This window comes from Canis lupus, chromosome 6 (genome assembly GCF_003254725.2).
Source record: "Canis lupus dingo isolate Sandy chromosome 6, ASM325472v2, whole genome shotgun sequence".
Lineage (NCBI taxonomy): Eukaryota > Metazoa > Chordata > Mammalia > Carnivora > Canidae > Canis > Canis lupus.
This window is the reverse complement of record NC_064248.1, coordinates 65,180,504-65,199,284: the sequence shown is the minus strand read 5'-3', so window position 1 is coordinate 65,199,284 and position 18,781 is coordinate 65,180,504. Positions and strand designations below refer to the sequence as shown.

The 18,781-nt window shown below is 37.2% G+C and overlaps 1 long non-coding RNA gene across 14 annotated transcripts in view; it reads left to right on the top strand.

Moving 5' to 3' along the window:
- The window catches only part of LOC112640998 (uncharacterized), a 297,942-nt gene that overhangs the window by 175,991 nt on the left and 103,170 nt on the right, over positions 1–18,781 (top strand). For all 14 annotated transcript variants that reach the window (XR_007411560.1, XR_007411561.1, XR_007411557.1 and 11 more), the window contains one exon: positions 15,651–15,806. This is a non-coding gene — a long non-coding RNA (uncharacterized LOC112640998). The remainder of the gene's footprint in view (positions 1–15,650; positions 15,807–18,781) is intronic.

The window sequence follows — 18,781 nt, the reverse complement described above, 5'->3', positions numbered from 1 at the left end:
GGTGGTCTTTGTTAGTCTTGGTTAGTGACCTGTGTAAGTTAGAAGCAATGAAGAAGACTCTTGAGATTTATTTAAGGTAAATAATTTTAACAGCTCACAAATTTACTAGAAGTTTCTCTAATGTGACTTTGAAATCTATGTTGAAATCTCCTTCAATATGACAAACTCTTAGAGTGAGGTATCTCAGTTACTTTAGAAACCCAACCAATTTTTAATTCTACCCCATAGTATTTATGTGGATGGCGAAATTCCATTACAAAAAAGTGAAGATATGGAACTCTTCTATAGAGGGCATTCTCCTAGCTCTCCCCTTGCCTCTTTCCCGTTAAGCCACATTTACACAAAATACCCTGAGGCTCATGGTCTGGATGAGTCTCTTGAGTATCCTCTGCTGTGTTCTGGTCACCACATCTTATTCTTTTTTTATTTTTTTAATTCTTTAAATTCAGTTTAGGTATCATACACTGTATTATTAGTTTCAGAGGTAGACTTCAGTGAATCATCAGTTGCATATAACACCCAATGCTCATCATGTCACATGCCCTCCTTAATACCCATCACCCAGTTGCCCCATCCCCTCACCCATCTCCCCTCCAGGCAACCCTCAGTTTGTTCCTACTGTTCAAAGTTTCTCATGGTTTGCTTCTTGGCAGCAAGAAGAGGTTTGCCTCTTCTTAGTGGGGAAGTTGGCATCATGTCTCAGTTCTCCTCTCTACCCCACCATGGACAGCTTCAACTTCCATGTGGATAATACATCTGACAGCTAATTTCATTGTTTAAAAAACAAAACCAAACAAAACCCTTTTGCGTTTTTACAGTCCTCTCCCATGGCCACTGCTGGCCTTTGTCAGTACCCATGACTTGTCTACTCCATGAACTCCCTCATTGGTAACAACAAAACAACCTATTAGTCCCTCCAGTTCCTTTATCCTTAATCCCACTAAAATTTCTCCTCCATATCATTAATTTCACCACTTTTTCGAGAGTTTATCATTATCTCTCTGGCTGCAGCCTTGTGCTGCAATAAAATACAAGCCTCCTTTGCTAAACCTTCAAATTTTGCTCATCTTTTTCTTTTGACAAGTGCATTCAGTGCATTCTGTACTTCTCCAACTTGAAGGCCGGGGTTGTATCTGTTTGACAGCTACGTTGCCTATTGTAGTGTTCTGGCTCAGTTACTGTTTTACTAAGCAGAACTGGAATGAAGAAAGCAGCAAGAGACTTCGATGAATCAAGCTTAATCACAAGTTTCAAGCCTTAATGAGTGGGTTAGTACCATTGGTAAAAATAGAAACTTTTTGGGGTGCGAATGGTTGTGATGGAGTGGAGTGGAGAATTGTCAACTCAGTTATTAGAATTTGAGGTGAGTGTGAATGTTCTATTTGAAATTTCTTTTAGAAATTAAGAAGTAAGACTGGAAATTGCTGTAAAGATGGGCACTGCAGACAGTAATTTGAATAGTTGTCACTTCACAACAATACCAGTGAAGGAGATTGACTCCACAACTCTCATGGTTCATGTTTTGTCACAGATTCCTTCATAAACACTATCTCATTGATCTTCATAGAAGCTAAAAGGGAGAATATTGTCATTCCTGTTTTATAGATTAGGAAACCAAAGCTTAGGGAATCTTTGGATAGAGCTAAGATAACTCAGCATGAAAGTATGGAGGGAACAGAGACTAAGTGACACAGACGGTTTTAGGGTACATAGTTTCTGAGCAGACACTTGTTGGTTAATTGATAGAATCACAAAACAAAACCCAGGGACTTGAGAATTTAAAGAAAAACAAGGTGGTTTTTAATGCTGAATGCCAAATGTTCCAGGAAGTTAAGAGGTTGATGACTAAGAAGAAATTGTTGGTTTGATATTCTCAGACCACTCACTGGTCATCTTGAGCAAGCAGTCTCAGAAGAATGAGGACTGAAGTCAATCACATGACACAAGGATGGCAAGTTGGAGAAATATGTCAGTGAGTGGATGGATAACTTGAAGGGTCAGGATGTTTAAGTGAAGATTTGCCTTAAGTTAGTTTTGTGGGTTGTATTAGTTGGTACAGTAAAGTAGCCTTGGTGAAGCCCTCCTGGGTACCACAGGAAAGAAGCCACTTCAGGTGGTAACACCAGGGCAGCCTCATCTGTGCAGCCTCTCAATGTGCCAACCAGCTTCCTGGTTGCTCAGGAAGCAGAAGAGAGGTTGTGGGGAACTCACAACTAGTCCTCAGTGCATAGACAATGGTTTCTCTTCATCTCTCAGCCTGATGCTCTGTGGAGTCAGTGGCCCTAATACACCTTCAAGGGAGGCTGGAAAGTGTCAGGGAGCATGTGCTATATTTGGTGAGCACTCTTCTCTCTACTTAAGTGAAGGAGGCCTTGTTGCCTATTGAGGTATTAAAACAACAGCATGCAGGTTGGACTTTACAGCTGTCTTGGGCTGTTTTAGTCAGAACCAGGTGATCCTGGAATGGCTTCCAAGTTCCATGCGGAAGTTTCTCCAAGTCAGGCATCCACATGACTTTCTGTCTATGCTTTCCTCCTTTAACAAGTTAAAACTAGGAACAGTGATTCTGAAAGCTTTTATCCACAAAATACATGGTAACATTTAGCAGCTTCGCAGGACACATGATTCAGCATAGAATTGCCAGCTTGCTGGACTGGATAGGGAGAGGTCAAAAGGTTGCATTTTACTACTGGGAAGGAGAAAGGTAAATAGAAAATAACAAATGGATCAGCAACACTGCCTCCCTCTGGAGATTCTGGAATTGAAAGCCTTAGTTTACCTTCTTTTATTACCTTGTAAGGTTTGCAGAGCCCACATCCATTTTGTATCAGGCTTCTTTCAGCTAACCTGAGGGACAGAATATGAAGTCGGTGGGGGAGGGCAAGGCTGTGTCCTTCCTACTTCCTGTGAGTTAGTGGGCAGGCACTCACAGTTTCTTGTCTGGAGACAGAGCTTTGCGTCCAGATTTCTCTAGTGTACAGTGTGTACTACGGTTGCTATTCCTCACTCCTCAGCTCTCAGAACACCATCAACCATCCTGAACAAAGCCCTGGAAGCTGCAATAAAAAGGTTTTAAAACCTCAGAAAGGAGAGCCTGAGGAAGTATCACCACAGGAAAGGCAAATTAGTGTCACACAGTGGAAAAAGAAGGCTGTCGCTTCCATAAAGAGGGTACTCACAAGCCTGCCTCCTTAAGCATCACAGATTTCCCAAAGCCTTGTGGACTAGAGAGGCCCCATTTGAAGACAAATGATACGATTTACTATGATGATCCGTGTACGAGAAGTCAGCAGAGAAAATAGTGATAAACTCTCAGAAAACAAAACACAAGCTCCTCGGTGGAGGAGGGGGCGAAGAAAAAAAATGTAGATGGAGGCCATATATAAATAACCTTATTGCCCATAGAAGATGGTAACTCTTTCTCTTTCTCTCCCCTTGTCTTCCTGCCTTTCTTGACTTTAGAGTCCTTTTTACAATGATTGTTCTGTAGAAGCCTATATAAACTAAGAGTGTGCCTGCCCGGGCCCAGTGACAGGGTGGTTCATGGGAGGAGCGATGTGATGCTGTTGGCCTGTGACCCTCCTCCCAGCCTTCCTTCCTGTACCTAGCCCACCTCAAGTTCTGCTGAGGCAGCTCTGGAGAAGTCTGGGCTCCAGAGAGTGTGATGTAAACATCGCTGATACTGGGTGAAACAGTCTAATATTAAATAACGCATTTTTAATTTTGTACTCAGATAAAAAGAAATCATGAATTTATATTTGCAATCTGGATTGCTTTCTGTGTTAAAGATTTTAACACTGTCTCTCGGGAATGAGGGTATCTATTCCATATCCCCTATGTCAGGACTCCTGATCTTACCTCTCCCCGCATTTCTAATGTTACCCACCTCCTTTCTTCCCCTTATCAGCCTGTGTCAGGCTGTCATCTGTTCTCCTTTCTGACTGCTGTCCTTCTTGGCACATGTATCTGGGTAACTCCTACTTGCTCTTTGGGTCTCAGCTCAGGTCATTTCCTTAGAGAACTTCACCAAACTGTGAAATACAGTGTAGGCCTTGTTTTACACTCTTAAAATGTACTCTTCTTTCTTAATACTTCATTCTGATTTCAATGATCTAATTATTAATGTGATTATCTGCTTAATATCCAGTCCCCCATTAGACTCCAAGCTTCATGCAGGAAAGTTTATACATGACTTACTCAGCATTTTGTAACTGGCAACTAACAAAATAATTGAGAAATGGTGAGCCTTTGGTAAAGGAATAGAGAAGGAATAAACATTATATCAAAAGAGGCTTCCCACTAACTTTTCTCTCTCTTTCTTTTTTTTTTAATTGAAGTATTGTTGATACACAATGGTGCATTAGTTTCAGGGATACAATGTAGTGATTTGACATGTTTATATGTTATGCTATGCTCACCAAAAGTGTAGCTGCCATCCGTCACCATACAGTGCCTGTTAGCTTCTGGTTAAGGTCAGAAAAAAAGGCTGCATTTCAAATATGCTAGTATATGTTTCCAGTTTAGATCTCATGAACCTTGAGATTTGGGTTGATGGTCAAACAACCAGATTTTTTTTTTTTGGTACATGTAACAGTCCTATAAATTTGGATGATGCTTTTATTAAAGTATCTTTCTTTGTATGGCAACATTTAATCTTTATACCAACCCTGTGAAGGATGTAAGCCAGTAATCATTATTATCTTGTGCATTAAGAAATGAATAAATCACCTGAGAAGCTGTCATCTTGCCTTAGCTTCTAAAGCTAACTAGTGACAGAATGAAAACAAGACCCACAATTGCTAGCCCGGTGGTAAGTTGTTTATTTATTTGTTTTTTTTTTTTTTAATTACAAATATAGGAGTATCCCCAACTGGGAGCCCATTCTGTAAACAGTTCAAGAAACCAAATACATAGAATATACTTAAAGTTTGTACCATTGGTTCATGGCTCTACTTTAGGTTCTGGCTTCTCTGAGTGAAAAAATAAATATCTCCTCTTCAAGAGGGTTTTTGGATATACAATGAAGTTGTCATTTTATATACATCTTTATGTATTACAGAAGTAGATTGTTCTCTCCACAAATTCTCCATGTGGCTATGCAAAATTGGCTCTTTTCTATAATACGCTACAGTAACATTTGGGACATTAAACAGCTGCATCCCAAACACTTGTAGAGAAATAAGATCGAGGCGCCTCCTATGCAGCTACTCTGTTAACATGGAATTTCAGTAACCAAAGGGTTAAGAAGTGAAAATTATCAGAGGAAGCCTTGTTAAAGGAATTAGTAATGGGATACGGGGAGCATGTTATCTTTAATTTGTGGGCATGAATCCAAACTCAGTTATTAGTAACCAAAAATCTATTGCATTTGGGAATTTTAGAAGCTCTGGTGGAATAATTTAGGGGGGAATTTGTCTGTTTAATGGATCATCGTGCATTGAAATTTTTATTTTTAAGAACAATATTTCCATGTGCATGTGTTTTCTTTTCTGACTCCTTTTGGTTATTGCTGAACAGGTGCTTCTCATGACTTACTCTTCCGACATTGTTTCATGCTACAGATCATCTGTTCAGAATACATTGAAACTCCACTTTAAGACTATTTGCCTCTGAAAATACTTTCATAATTAAAGCAAATCCTTTTTGGATCCCACCCAAGAGAATTTAATTGCTAAAACAGCAATTACTTATTATTTCACACAGTCTTATTTCAAGAAGATTCCAAAGTCCTGGGACTCTGAGGACAGCTTCATAAGAAAGTGCCATCAGATTCTCATAATGTTTTGGAAAGACTGTATCACATCAAGATAGAGATGATTTTGAGCGCTTTTGTATCGCTGGTCCATCCCCTAAAACATTTATTGTTAGGTGGGAAAAGGGTGCATTCTGCCAAAGGAAGGGTCAGAAAGAGAGCCCGGAGAAAAATAAGGCCAGGCCCAGATGAAAGCTATTGGCATTGACCTTGCCCTTGCCCTCCTCGATACATAATCTCTTTTAGTTGGAGGGCACTGAGGAATCCCCATACTGATGGCTCTGGGCCAAGTACAGAAGGAAATGAGTCAAAATTGTATGAGGTAATACATTACAGAAGTAGTATATTTATTTCCAGGCTTAGCTGATTCTGAAAAATTACAATTGCAATTGTAGTTTTACGAATCATGTCAAAGAATAGACCAGACTAAGGCCACGGAGCCTCAACTTTATTGATCCTTAAAAAATAGAACATCTAAATTAAGTGTAAGCCATACTTGTGGAGTTTGGGGAAATTTGTAATGCCTTAAGAGCCACTCCCTCCATTGCACCTGTTCACTGGTGAAAATAGAGGACTTCACTTAGGAAAACGAGCACCTTCCACAAGCACTCAGTTTTGTTTGAAAAAGTAATTGGAGGAAAACAAAGAGATTCTTGTTTGATCTGAAATCCAGAAGCTACTCTTGCCAGCTTTATGAATGATGGGAGTTCCACTTTCCATGTCGAAATGGTTGGCCCTTTTGCTGATATCCGTAAATTAAGCAGCTGGGTTGTTGTGAGTTTTTTTTTTTTTTTCTTTTCTTTTTTCAATTAAGTGCAGAGTGCTCACAATGCACAATAGGTCCCTTAGAAGTGCATCTAATCTGTCTACTCCCATTAAAAAAAAAAAAGAAAGAAAAGAAAAAAACTGGATACAGGATCATAAACAAAGAGTCAGTTACAGTACATCTGTACAGAGCTGGAGAGTTGAGTTCCAAGAGGATTTACATTGGGAAAATCCCCAAAGCAATAAAAAGAGACAAGCACAAACGTGTCCACACTCCAAATAGTGAGGCAAAGCCTGCTGCTCCCAAGCCAACATGCTGATTCAAAGGATTGGAAAGCTTGTGTTTAATAAAACATAATTCAAATAGCCGTGTTCGCGATATCAAGGGTTGCTTACAACGATTGCTCGAACAAGGAGGAAGGACTACGTAAAATTATTTTCTAATGCAACTTGCTAATTGAAAATGCCCGCATTCCTGCTATAATGGCATAAACGATTTGAAGGCCGTGTCAACCAGCAGAATGTTGACTCCTCCCCACTTCAGGAAAGTCTCTGAGAAGACCTTTAACCAAAGTCGTGAGACTCTATGTTGATAGGCCTTCATCACCATATTATTCCTTTAAATTTTAGAGTAAAGAGCTCCCATGAATATGCAGGTCTAACTACTTGGTTAGAAAAGAAGTTAGCAGCAGTGGAGTCCTCCGGGCTGGGAGTTATGGCACATGCTGCTTCACCTTCACCTCCAACTGAGGGAACAGGCAGCAACATGGAGCATTCGCTGGGGGATGAGGCTTGGCTGTGTTCATAAGTAACACCTGTGTTTATCTGTGCTTCGAGGTGCCAGATACCCCTTTGTCAAAAATAGCAAAGCTTCCACCAATACGCTAGTCCTTTCTGAGGAGGACTATCATTTTATTTTCCAAAGAACCTTCCTTTCTCCAGCTTTCTCCATTTAGTTAGATTTGAATAGAATTAGAAGTGTTCAGAAATCAGTCCTACCACGGCTGAGTTTCTAAACCTAAGTGATAGAAGTTAACAATTTAAAAATGATAATCCTCTTAATTTATTATGGAAAGAGATTCCTTTCTTCTTTATCCTCATTTTTGCTCTTTCTTTATTTTTCCCCAAGCAATCATGCACATGTTTTTGGAGGCATAACAGCTCCAACCCATCCAGAAGCAGACACATTGCAATGCTTCACTATTGCGATTGCAGTTCAGGGTTTACTTTGGACCTTGAGCTCATTAGGGAAATATTTGACATCTCAACTCCAATTATTTAGTAGTCACCAAACTGCAAAGGCCACACATAACTGCCTGCAACTGGTTATAATTGGGGAGGATCAGAAGAATGATAGCAGAGGACTGCATTTCTCTTAATCTCCAAAGACAACAATACCTCAGGTCATGGTTCCTTTCCAAAATATACTGAAAAGCTGGAAAACAATAGACGTCCTTTCAGATGAGAAGCAACCAAAGTATTCTCATATTAGAAATAGAGTCCTCTCAGAAACGTTTTATAGATCTTCATTTGTCTGTCTTCTTTCTTTTCTTTCTTTCTTTCACTTTGTATAGGAAGCATTCTTTTTTTTTTTTTTTTTTTTCTGAAGGATTCAGTGATTGAATAGCTCTCTGGTTCTTCCTCTCCTTTGTTCTCCCCCTCTCTTCCTTGTCCACATTCCAGTCTTGATTCTGAGTCAGTCTGTCAAGGTGTTCCATTGCCAAAGGCAGATATTTGTTTCCCAAGGGTTTTGTTTGTGAAAAGAAACCATTTCTTCACTTGTAGTACTTCTCTAACAAATTATTCTTCTCGTGTTCTGAGTTGAACTATCATTATCAACATATCAGCCTTCTCCATCTTCCTGGAGGTTTTACTTTACCAATATCTGCTATACTTTCACGGAGGAATCCTCATGCTTTATAGAGGTCTTGTGCAAAGGGTAATGTTTTTGTACAGGGGATTGGTTTTTATTATCAATATAGATCCTAATTTCTTTTTTAAATTCTACATGATTTCAAGTATATGGTAGTTTGAAAAAGGCAAAATTATGGAGACAAGAAGATCATTGAGTCAGGGGGAGGAAAGATGAATGTATAGAGCATAGAGGATATTTAGGACAGTGAAAATATTCCACATGGTATTGAAGTGATGGATCTATGTCATTATACGTTTGTCTAAACCCCATTAACTATACAACACCAAGAGTGAACCCTTAGGTCAACTATGGGCTTTTGGTGGTTACGATGTGTCAATATAGGTTCATCTTTGGTAACAAATATGCAATTCCAGTGAGTGATGTTGATATTGGGGGAGGCCATACAAGTGTGGCCTCCTCCATACTTGTATGGCTGATAGTTGATGAGAAATCTCTGTACTTTTCTCTCAATTTTACTGTAAATCTAAAACTGCTCTAAAAAGTTAAGTCTTTCAGAAATTATTCATCATGCACATTTTGCTGTATTTCCATATATTTTTTCTCCCAACAAAAGCTATTTCCTTTCTTTTAAAACTGTAGGTTAAGAATGTCTCTCATTGTTTTTAAAGAGACTATCATGAACTCACAGACCTATCACTTCACTTCTTTCTACAGTTATCCCCATTCACCAATCTATTTTCATCTCATTTTTACCTAATAATACAATGTAGTAGCTACAACACCATTTACATACCTCTTCCTCTATCGTTAGATGTTAGATTATTTCTAGGTTTCAAATATTAGGACAAATGATAGACCAATTTTTATAAACATGCTTTTAGTCTCTCACGTTTAGGTTTATTTCTTTGAGTTCAAAGCCTACTTCCCATAGTCTTGACGCATATTATTAAATTATTTACCAAAATAGCCTTTGGAAATTTGTGCTCTCATCTATGTTTTATTTTGCGTAATTAAAAAGTTATTGACTAAATGGGACATCTGGGTGGCTCAGTTGGTTAAGCATCCGCCTTCACCTCAGGTCATGATCCCAGTGTCCTGGGTTCAAGCCCTGCATTGGGCTCCCTGCTCAGTGGGGAGTCCGCTTTCCCCTTTCCCTTTCCCTTTCACTCTGTGTGTGTTCTCTCTGTCTCATAAATAAAAAAAAATAATAGAGAAAGAAAGAAAGAAGAAAGAAAGAAAGAAAGAAAGAAAGAAAGAAAGAAAGAAAGAAATTTATCTTTTTAATAAGTTATTGATTAAAGATGATTTCTCTTTGATTTACTTGATTTTTTTTTAATTAATGGAAATCCTAAATAGTTTTGAACAGTTTTCCCATGTTTTCATTCTAGTTGTGCTTCCTCTTTTGTGAGCTGTCCTTGCTCTTTTCTCATCTATTCTTTGGGTTCTCAGTACTTCTCAGGTTTTTCATATGGGGTTTCTAGAAGATTGTAACTATTTGAGAGGAGGCTTTTTTTTTTTTAAAGGACAAAACTATACATTTTTTTAAGTGAAAAGTTTTTAAGCCTGTAGAATCTTGACTTGTCATGGCTTGAGCAGATGTGGGTGAACATGGTGGATGGTTTCATGGCCTCAGCAGTGTTCTTAGGGAAAATATTTTTTAGGACTGTTGGTAAATCTTTTATTTCTTGACATTGGAATGCAGATAAATGAGAATATATGGACAAACTTAGAGAAAACCATATAAACATAACCCTTTCAATCTTGAAATTGTTATTAAAATGCATTTTAAAATAATGTGTGTTCCAAATCACTATCCTCTATTTTTTCCACACTCTCTTTAAATATAGAGTGGGTCAGGAGGAGTTTTCAGAGAAGAGTCTGTGATAGGGTGTTTGTGATTCCGGGAGCTGTTTTGGTATGTGCTATGCTATTACACCTGGCACCAGTCCTGGACCTGCCTTTGATATTTAGGTGATTGTTTACCCACAAATATGCAATTACTGTTTATAAAGGAAAAATGTACCTTTAGCTGCCACTTCTGCTTCATTTGCTCCCTGTTAGAAGAGCAATGGAAAATAGAACTTGAAAGAAGTAAAGGAGACAGAAAACGGGCTGTGTAAAATTGTGTATGGGGTGGCACCATAAGAAAGAACCCCATAGGAGTGAAAAGTCTAGTGTCATTGTGGGGAGGCAGGGCTCTGCTGAGGACAAGCCATTCCATACACTGCAGAATGTGAAAATAGCTGTTTGATTACAATGTTGTGCACATTAATGTGTTCACTGGCCATTTTCCTCATCTCTGAGGAGAACCCAGCAGGATAAATTCAAATGTGTGTTTTAGGAATGACAAGCCTATGAGAGTTCTTTACCTTTTTCCTCCTCCATCCTCTAGTATCAAACATACCTGTTCTTGTTCTGGGTAATCTAGTTCTTCAAGAACCTGGTAGATGATTATAGTTAATTAAACAGGATTGTAGAATGATATTAATGACTTATAATGACTAAATGTGATACACTCCCAGCCTCACATAGTAGTTTTAACAAGAGTCTTTGATGCCTCAACTCAAGAATATGACTCATGGTGGAAATTTAGGGAATGGTGAAGTGCTGGTGAGGAGTATGGTGATGGTGGCAGTGTGGTCAGAATTTTGACAGAGAATTTATTCCAGTCTTTAGGAGTTTCTACAAAGGAAGTCACCTGTTCATCTATTGAGCAATGACTTGCTTAATGTATACATATTTATATAGAGTTTCTCAGAATTCTTTCTCTTTTCTCTGTATATGTTTATGTGTGTGTGTATGCAAAACGCCTGTGAGAAAACTTAGCTTTAACTCTTTTACTCTAGTACTTACAAGTCTTTAAAAGGTACTATTGTTAATTTGCATTAAAATAGAAAAATTCATTTATTCTCACTTCAATTCTAAGGCTAATTCTCTATCTCTATGGAAAAATAGGTCTTTACTTAAATGGAAAAGACTTGGTCATTCTGCCAATACCTAGCAGTATAATCTAGGCATGTTCTTTTATGTCTCAGAACCTCAGTTTACTCATCTGCAAAAAAAAAAAAAGAAAAAGAAAAAGGATCAGTAGTACTATCATAGAAGATTGTTTTGACAATTGTCAACATGGTTAATGTTATTACACTATCTGCATTTTAAAAGGCTGCTGATGGCATAATTGATGATAGAACTGCCATGTGAGAATTGCAATTTGGAAAAGAAGAATTTGGAAATTTTGACACATTGAATTCTTTTTACTATTGGCTAGAAATAGTTATATTAAAGATGCTTAAAACCATAAGGCTAAGATTTGTTAAACACACTTGGTTGATGACCTCTTAAAGGCCTTTTTACTTAGTTCAAAGGATCGAAGGAGTAGTTATTTTTAGGGAATTTCATTTCTAGTATTGTGTTCATTGGGATATTACGAATTTTTTTTTCTAGTATCTCCCTGTCAAAAGAACTGACTTGTTAACAAATTTCAGGGGCAGCTGTGAAGACGAACGCTGTCAGTAACTTCCCATTAAGTTCCAAGCTTCAGTCTAGCATGGAGAATGTGCTAGTCCCTGTGATGGATGATCCTTCCCAAATGCTGCATTTGAAATGGCTTTCTATTGTGAATGGTTAATCTTATTGAGTTCAAATTGAGAGTTTCTCAGAATTCACATATCATTTCAGGTTTGAAAGCTTATCCAGCTATAGCTAGGATATTTAGGACTCGATTTTTAAAATCATACTTTTCATACTATTATGGAAAGAGGTGTTTGTATAAGACAGTATTTTCTCATTTTGCAGAAAATTAAATTATTAATGTGATTTTAGGTAAGGGCTCTCTACTAGATCAGTGGATCAATTTTGAGGACAGAATTATTTCATTGTAAACACTTGAAATAATGCCCCAATAAGTGGAAATTTAATGTTCTACTTTACTTGATTATTGTAGGTGCGGGCATCCTTAATTATTTTGATAACTGGCATTAAAACAATCTCTGCAAAGAGTTTGGCTTTTTAAGAAGGTGGTCCTCATTTGAAAATTGCATCAGTGGGATATTCCTCACATACGATTGTGGAGTTTTTCTGTCATTTCTACGGTTTAAAGAGTGAAACTTTTCATATACTGGATGGATTGCTGCGGTTTAGTTCTGTTCACTAGGCAGTCGAGTTACAATCTTTTTGTTTGAGTGAAATGAGGTTATCACTCAGGTCCTTTGTAACTTAATTGGTAGAAGAGCTGGGTGCAGCTTTGATAGTATGCCCTTCATAGGCAAATTCTTAATAACCACCTAGAGGTCAGCTGTGTCCCTATAGCATACAGTGGAATTCAAGATTTTCTGGATAATATTTGCTGAGATGGGTAGATGAAATGATAGGACTTATTCGAGATGATCCCACAACTCTTAAGATTTAATAATGGGTAGAAATACACGTTGGTTAAAGACTGGGACTTTGAACTCAATAGGCTTTGGTGCAACCTGGCCTCCACCACTCAGTCACTGAGTGTCTTTGGGCAAATGGCTTACCACTCTCCACCATCCTTGTTTTCATGTCTACAAAATAGAAATAACAGTTCCCACCTCTGAATGTTTTTAGAATTTAATACATTCACATAAATTGCCTAGTAGACTCCTAAATGATATTGTCATGTGATAAACTGAAGTTTCTTTATGTACATATTTTCTTAGGTAAACTTTTTCCCTCATTTAATAATTCTCTTCCTTTTCCCCACTATTACGGACTGCCAGAAAGAATGCTATTTGGGGTATAATAGAAAATCTTTCTCAGATTTTCCTCCCACAGAGAACAAAGAATATAGCAAAAGGACCTCTATTCTTGGGCCATCATTATCCTCAGTGCCTGACTGACGTGGAGCAAATGCATGGCCATATTTGAATGCCCCGCTATTTCCTACAGCAGCAGTCAAGGTCAGAATGATACTATTGGCCATCAAAAAGTATAATCTGTTGGATCTTGAAAGGCTTTAGCTAGAAATTCTTCCCCTTCTCATATGCACCATCCTAAAGGCCAGTCTCAAAGCTTTTTAGTTTCTCTTTAGACTTTTATTTTTGGTCCTGCATGCTGTAAGTGTGCCTTGCCTTGAACTATTTGAGGTTCATTGTTTACTTTCTTCTTCTTTGGAGTGTATTTCAAGCATGTTATTCTTAGTGGTCTTTTGTTAAAGCTCTCAGAGGCCTTCACACTCTAAAACAACAATGAATTAAAAGTTAATGTGTTATTATTTTTTACTCACTATAATTCCATCTTAGTATTTGAAATGGCTTCACCCAGGAGTGCAGAGCTTTCAAATACCTGACGCTCAACCTGCCATAACACTTCAAATGTCTCTCAGAATTTACAAAGATCCCTAAATGAACCAGCAGAATGATTTCCCAATGTTAGAGTCTGAACCCTAAAGCTTTTAACCCCTGAAAAGTTGTACAGGAAGTCAAGGGAAAAATGGTAAATGTTGAACTTTCCTGGCACAATAATGTCATTTGACAATTGATAATTTCTCCTATATTACTTGCATACCTCCCACATTGTATTTTTGGTAAACTTTAACTTCCTTTATCTTTCTTTCTTAAGAAAAAAATAAATATTCCTTCTTTAAAATATATCTTCAGCAACATGTGATACCAAAGAATGACCAATTTTTAAAAATTTGTAAAAAACAATGATTTTTCCTCTAGGTTATACATAATACATATACGTATACTTATACATATACGTATATATAATTACATATACATATACATATATGTATTATGTATATGTAATATACATATATATGTATGTAATATGTAATATATATATGCCAAATAATTTGTGTTGAAGAGACATCTAAATTCAGTATGATATATGAGGTATAATCAGAGCAGAGAAAGTATAGCTCAATTCTAAATCTTTTATTTATATATATATATTTTTTAGAAGTTAAATTAATTCCTTAGTAATGCTACTTCTTGATTCATTTTTTTGGATGGTGGCTACTAATTACTGATCAGTTACGTTTCCTACTCAGTTTTTAAAACCTGGTCTCAAAATTCTGTTGATGGATTTATCCTGTGTTGTTACAGGTTGACAAAAGGGACAGGGAGACCCAAAAGTGTCCAGTTACCAAAGCGTTCCTGGCAAGGCAGGAACTGTGTACATGGGAATGCACAGAGAGCATGCCTTTTGCATATCAGTTGTAGTGATGGATATTTCAATTTCATTCTTAGGACTGTCAGATTGAAACTTAGATCTTGAGTACCAGAAGGAGTTTCAAAGATACATTTGTGAAATACTCAGAAATATTAGATGCAGGACATCTCTGAGGTCAGTGCAGTGCATTTTGCTAAAGAATCTACATCCACAACATTGACTACTTCATGACAAAAACAGTGTAGATTATGTATAAGTCAATTTCATCTCATAGCATTTTACATTATAGAAAATTATTGCAACATGGAATATTATAGCATGTTTACATTATGGGGCTTTCAATTCTGATGGAAGATGGTTCAGATATTATGGAGAAGTAATTTTATGTACTACAAAGGAGCTTAAGGTTTTTCTTAAAGAAACTCAGAAAAAGGTGGGAAGAGAATTTGTTGTGATTAAGAATTCGTTGTGATTGTGGCCCAGGTTGCGGAATTGGAATTAAATTGTAACTGATTATAATTGTAACTAATTGTAACTGATCTATTTGTGATGAGTGCAAGGCAACTGTGATTAATTGCTTACTCTCTTCCATAACTGACTGCCTTCCTCTTTCCTCTCCGCTTCATTTCCAGATCTAGACCAAAATGTTCTAATGAATCTTCTTCTTACATTATATAACCATTAGCATATAACCCATCTTGCAATGGAGTTTTATAAAGGTCTATAAATTGCAAATGTCGGTATTGGAATATTAACAATTTATTCACCTAAGTAGTTACCTTCAATGCATCCCCCTCCTAGTTTTCTTTATCTGTGTGTTCAGGTCTTTCTTGATGAGGAAATTTAAGAGATGTTTTTGCTTAAATTTAAATGAACCAAATACTGTTGTAGGCAGAGTCAGACCAGAGACCAAGAATCTTAACAAAGAAATTTGCACATACTGTTTAGTTTTGTTTAGGTTGTTTTAGAGAGCAAAGAAAGGAAACAGCGATATTTGGAAACTGATCACTAAATAATAGTTTTATGCAATCTCATGAAGAAATGGAAAACAATTGTATACTCCAAATAATTGTTTAAATAAGATTGTTAGTAGACTTGTTATTTTTTTTTCTTCAGTGGTTGTATATTGCACTCCACTTTACAAATGAAATAAAACACTGGAAGAAGACATACATAAGAGAAAAAGCATTGCTCTCAGCTTTTACGCTGCTTCCTACTTTATTTGGGACTCTGTCCTCTACCCAGACATCGGTCATTTGAGATCCGTGCCAGGTAAGTAAATTAATTGAGTATAAATGTGTAAAGCCTTTCTATCAGCCTCTTGAAAATAATGAAACTCTAGAAGACAATAGAACTTGCAGCAGTAACAGCGAAATGGCTTACTAAAGTGAATTAGAAGGTTGCACCAGATTTCATCTAGCTCTTTAACATATGTTTATCTATCCAGCTATCTATTTATCTATCTAATGTGTGTGTTTACACACAATGCATAAATGTTATGCAAAATGTATATAGAAGCAGATGCCTCACAAAGATTAAATGTTATTTTTTATATGTCTCTAAAGTCTGTGTCTCATATTAATACAATGGATTGTCAGATTTTTCCATTGTTCCACTTCAAAGCATGCAATTATATTGCCTTAATTGGAAGCACTGATGTGTTTTCACCAAGGATGTTTATTTGTATTCTGACTACTGAGATATAAATATGGGACCATTTGCTATTTTTAGTTTTCCACTAACATTTTTTTAACTTTTTATCTTTATGAACAGACACGTCGAGTTTATTGTCAGTTCAAAATTCTGAATTTGTAGTGGATTCACATAAAAATCTTACCAGTTGTCGTACTGAAATGAATCTTTTTTCAAGGGTCGTGATAATACATAGCAGAAAGCATAACAGACAAATCCAGGGACTTGCTGACTTATGTATTACCATAAATCCAACTGGCATGGATTTTATCCAGGAAGCTTTGGTGTCCATTTGACCAGAATATCTGTAAATATTTTGTTATCTCTGATCAGTTTGGTCAGCATGGATTTAAAACCCTTTTTGATAGGCACATGTTGGTGGTGAAAATACAGTTTCCTCCCAAAACTTTTTGAGGATATAATCTCTGCAGGGATTTCAGTGGAACAAAATTTTCATCTTGTCAGGTAATAAAAGTATTAAATTATACTAATTATCACTAAATAGAAATTAGAGACTTTTCTTTAATCCTGTGTATGACAGCAGGGCCCTGTTGATCAGTGCAGCATAGATTCTGTGTTTCCCCACATCTGGCTTCAGTGAGATGAATTAACCAGTTAACTTGAAATTGTCTTTGCTATAGACTGAACCAGCAAATCTGGAAATGCCATTTTTAGAGCTGATTGTGTTCCAGGTACCATTTAAGGTACTTTGTATGTATAAACCTATTTAATCTTCAAAATGTGCACAATGCACATTTGTTTGCTTCCCTAATTTTATAGTTGAGGTAACCAAAACGAAAGGAGGTGAAGGTACCATGTCTCTTATAATATTGAGCCTCTTGTTCTCTGACTAATGAAAATATTACCACAGATAATTATTATATATTTATGACTTAGTAAGAGACCCTCACAATATTATTATTTCCTTTATTTTTTCACAATATCTTTCCTCGAAGCTAAGAAAAGAATCCATGCCTACCAGTACTTCATCTAAGTGGGAATGCAGCCAAAAGAGCTTCTTAAAAACAGAGGCAGTTGTCCCTGAAACTAATAATATGTTATACGTTACATAAATTGAATTAAAACAAAACAAAACAAGAGGCAGTTGTGAAATGACAATAATTTGTTCATTCATTCATTCAACAAATACCATATTTATTTTATATCTGCTATGCACCGGGTACTTTTCTGGATGTATACAAAGATCTTCAAGTAGACTATATTATTTTATACAATCAAATAAATAAAGTCATTACAATTGTGATGAGTTAGGAAAAAAAAGAGTAGATGCTGGAATAAAAATAATACAAAGGACTTCCTTTAGGTAAGGATAGTCATTAAAATCTTCTCTGAAGGAATGATATTTCAAATGAGACCTGAAGACAAAGAGTAGTCACACTACAAGAGCTATAGACAAGGAATAGCCAAGAGAAAGGTCTCCACAAGAATCTGGAGAAAGTGAGAACTCAGAATGTTCCAACTTAAGGAAAGCCAGTGTGGTAGGAACACAGAAATGAGCAAAGGAGATACATCTGAGATGAGGCTCAGAGGGTGAAGTGGCCATATCTTGCCACAGAAGCAGAGGCAGCTTGAATCAGCACTCTGTCAATACCTGGTGGGTTCATCAGCACAACACAACCCCACTGGCATTGACTTTGTTCTAGGATCTTGGCAGTGGCAGGAAAATGATTTACCAGCTATGTCTTCTGTGGTAGTCCCAGTTCTGGATATATATATATATATCTCATTTGATACTTACAATCCTGTAAATAAAATGTACCTAAAAAATAAAATAAAAAAATTTTTTTAAAAAAGTACCTATATTTATCTAGGTAAACAAGCAGAGAAACAAAAAGCCTCCAGTGTAATAAAGTATCTTACTCAAGGTTACACGGCCATGAGAGAGTAATGGAGTCAATCCCAACTTTGAAGTCCTTCTAACTATGCCAGGCTTCTTCCCTGTGAGTCACAAGGCTGAATGGAGAGGATGAAATTGAATGATCCCCACAGAAGGTGTCTGATAGAGAGGAGCCAGAAAGTTCCAAGAGGATGTGTTGGTTCCCTAGCAGAGATTTGTTGGACATGGGAGAAGGGAGTCCTGTCTTAGACATTTGTGGAAAAGAGATGCTGAGACTTAGAAAGCAGGACTCAGAACTTCTTTGGGCCAGAATGGAGGCTTGGAAAGGACAGTCACTTTGTTTATTTCTGTGGGGCATATGTCCCTGCATACTGTTAGCAAGAATGGGGAGGAGTGGCTGGTAAATATGGGGTATTATCAGTGCAACTTCAATCAAACTAGTCTAGGTCTCATCCTGAATTTCTTTTTTTTTTTTTAATTTTTATTTATTTATGATAGTCACAGAAAGAGAGAGAGGCAGAGACACAGGCGGAGGGAGAAGCAGGCTCCATGCACCGGGAGCCCGACGTGGGATTCGATCCCGGGTCTCCGGGATCGCGCCCTGGGCCAAATGCAGGCGCCAAACCGCTGCGCCACCCAGGGATCCCTCATCCTGAATTTCATCTGTACTTCTCACCACCCAAAGCTGTGACATACG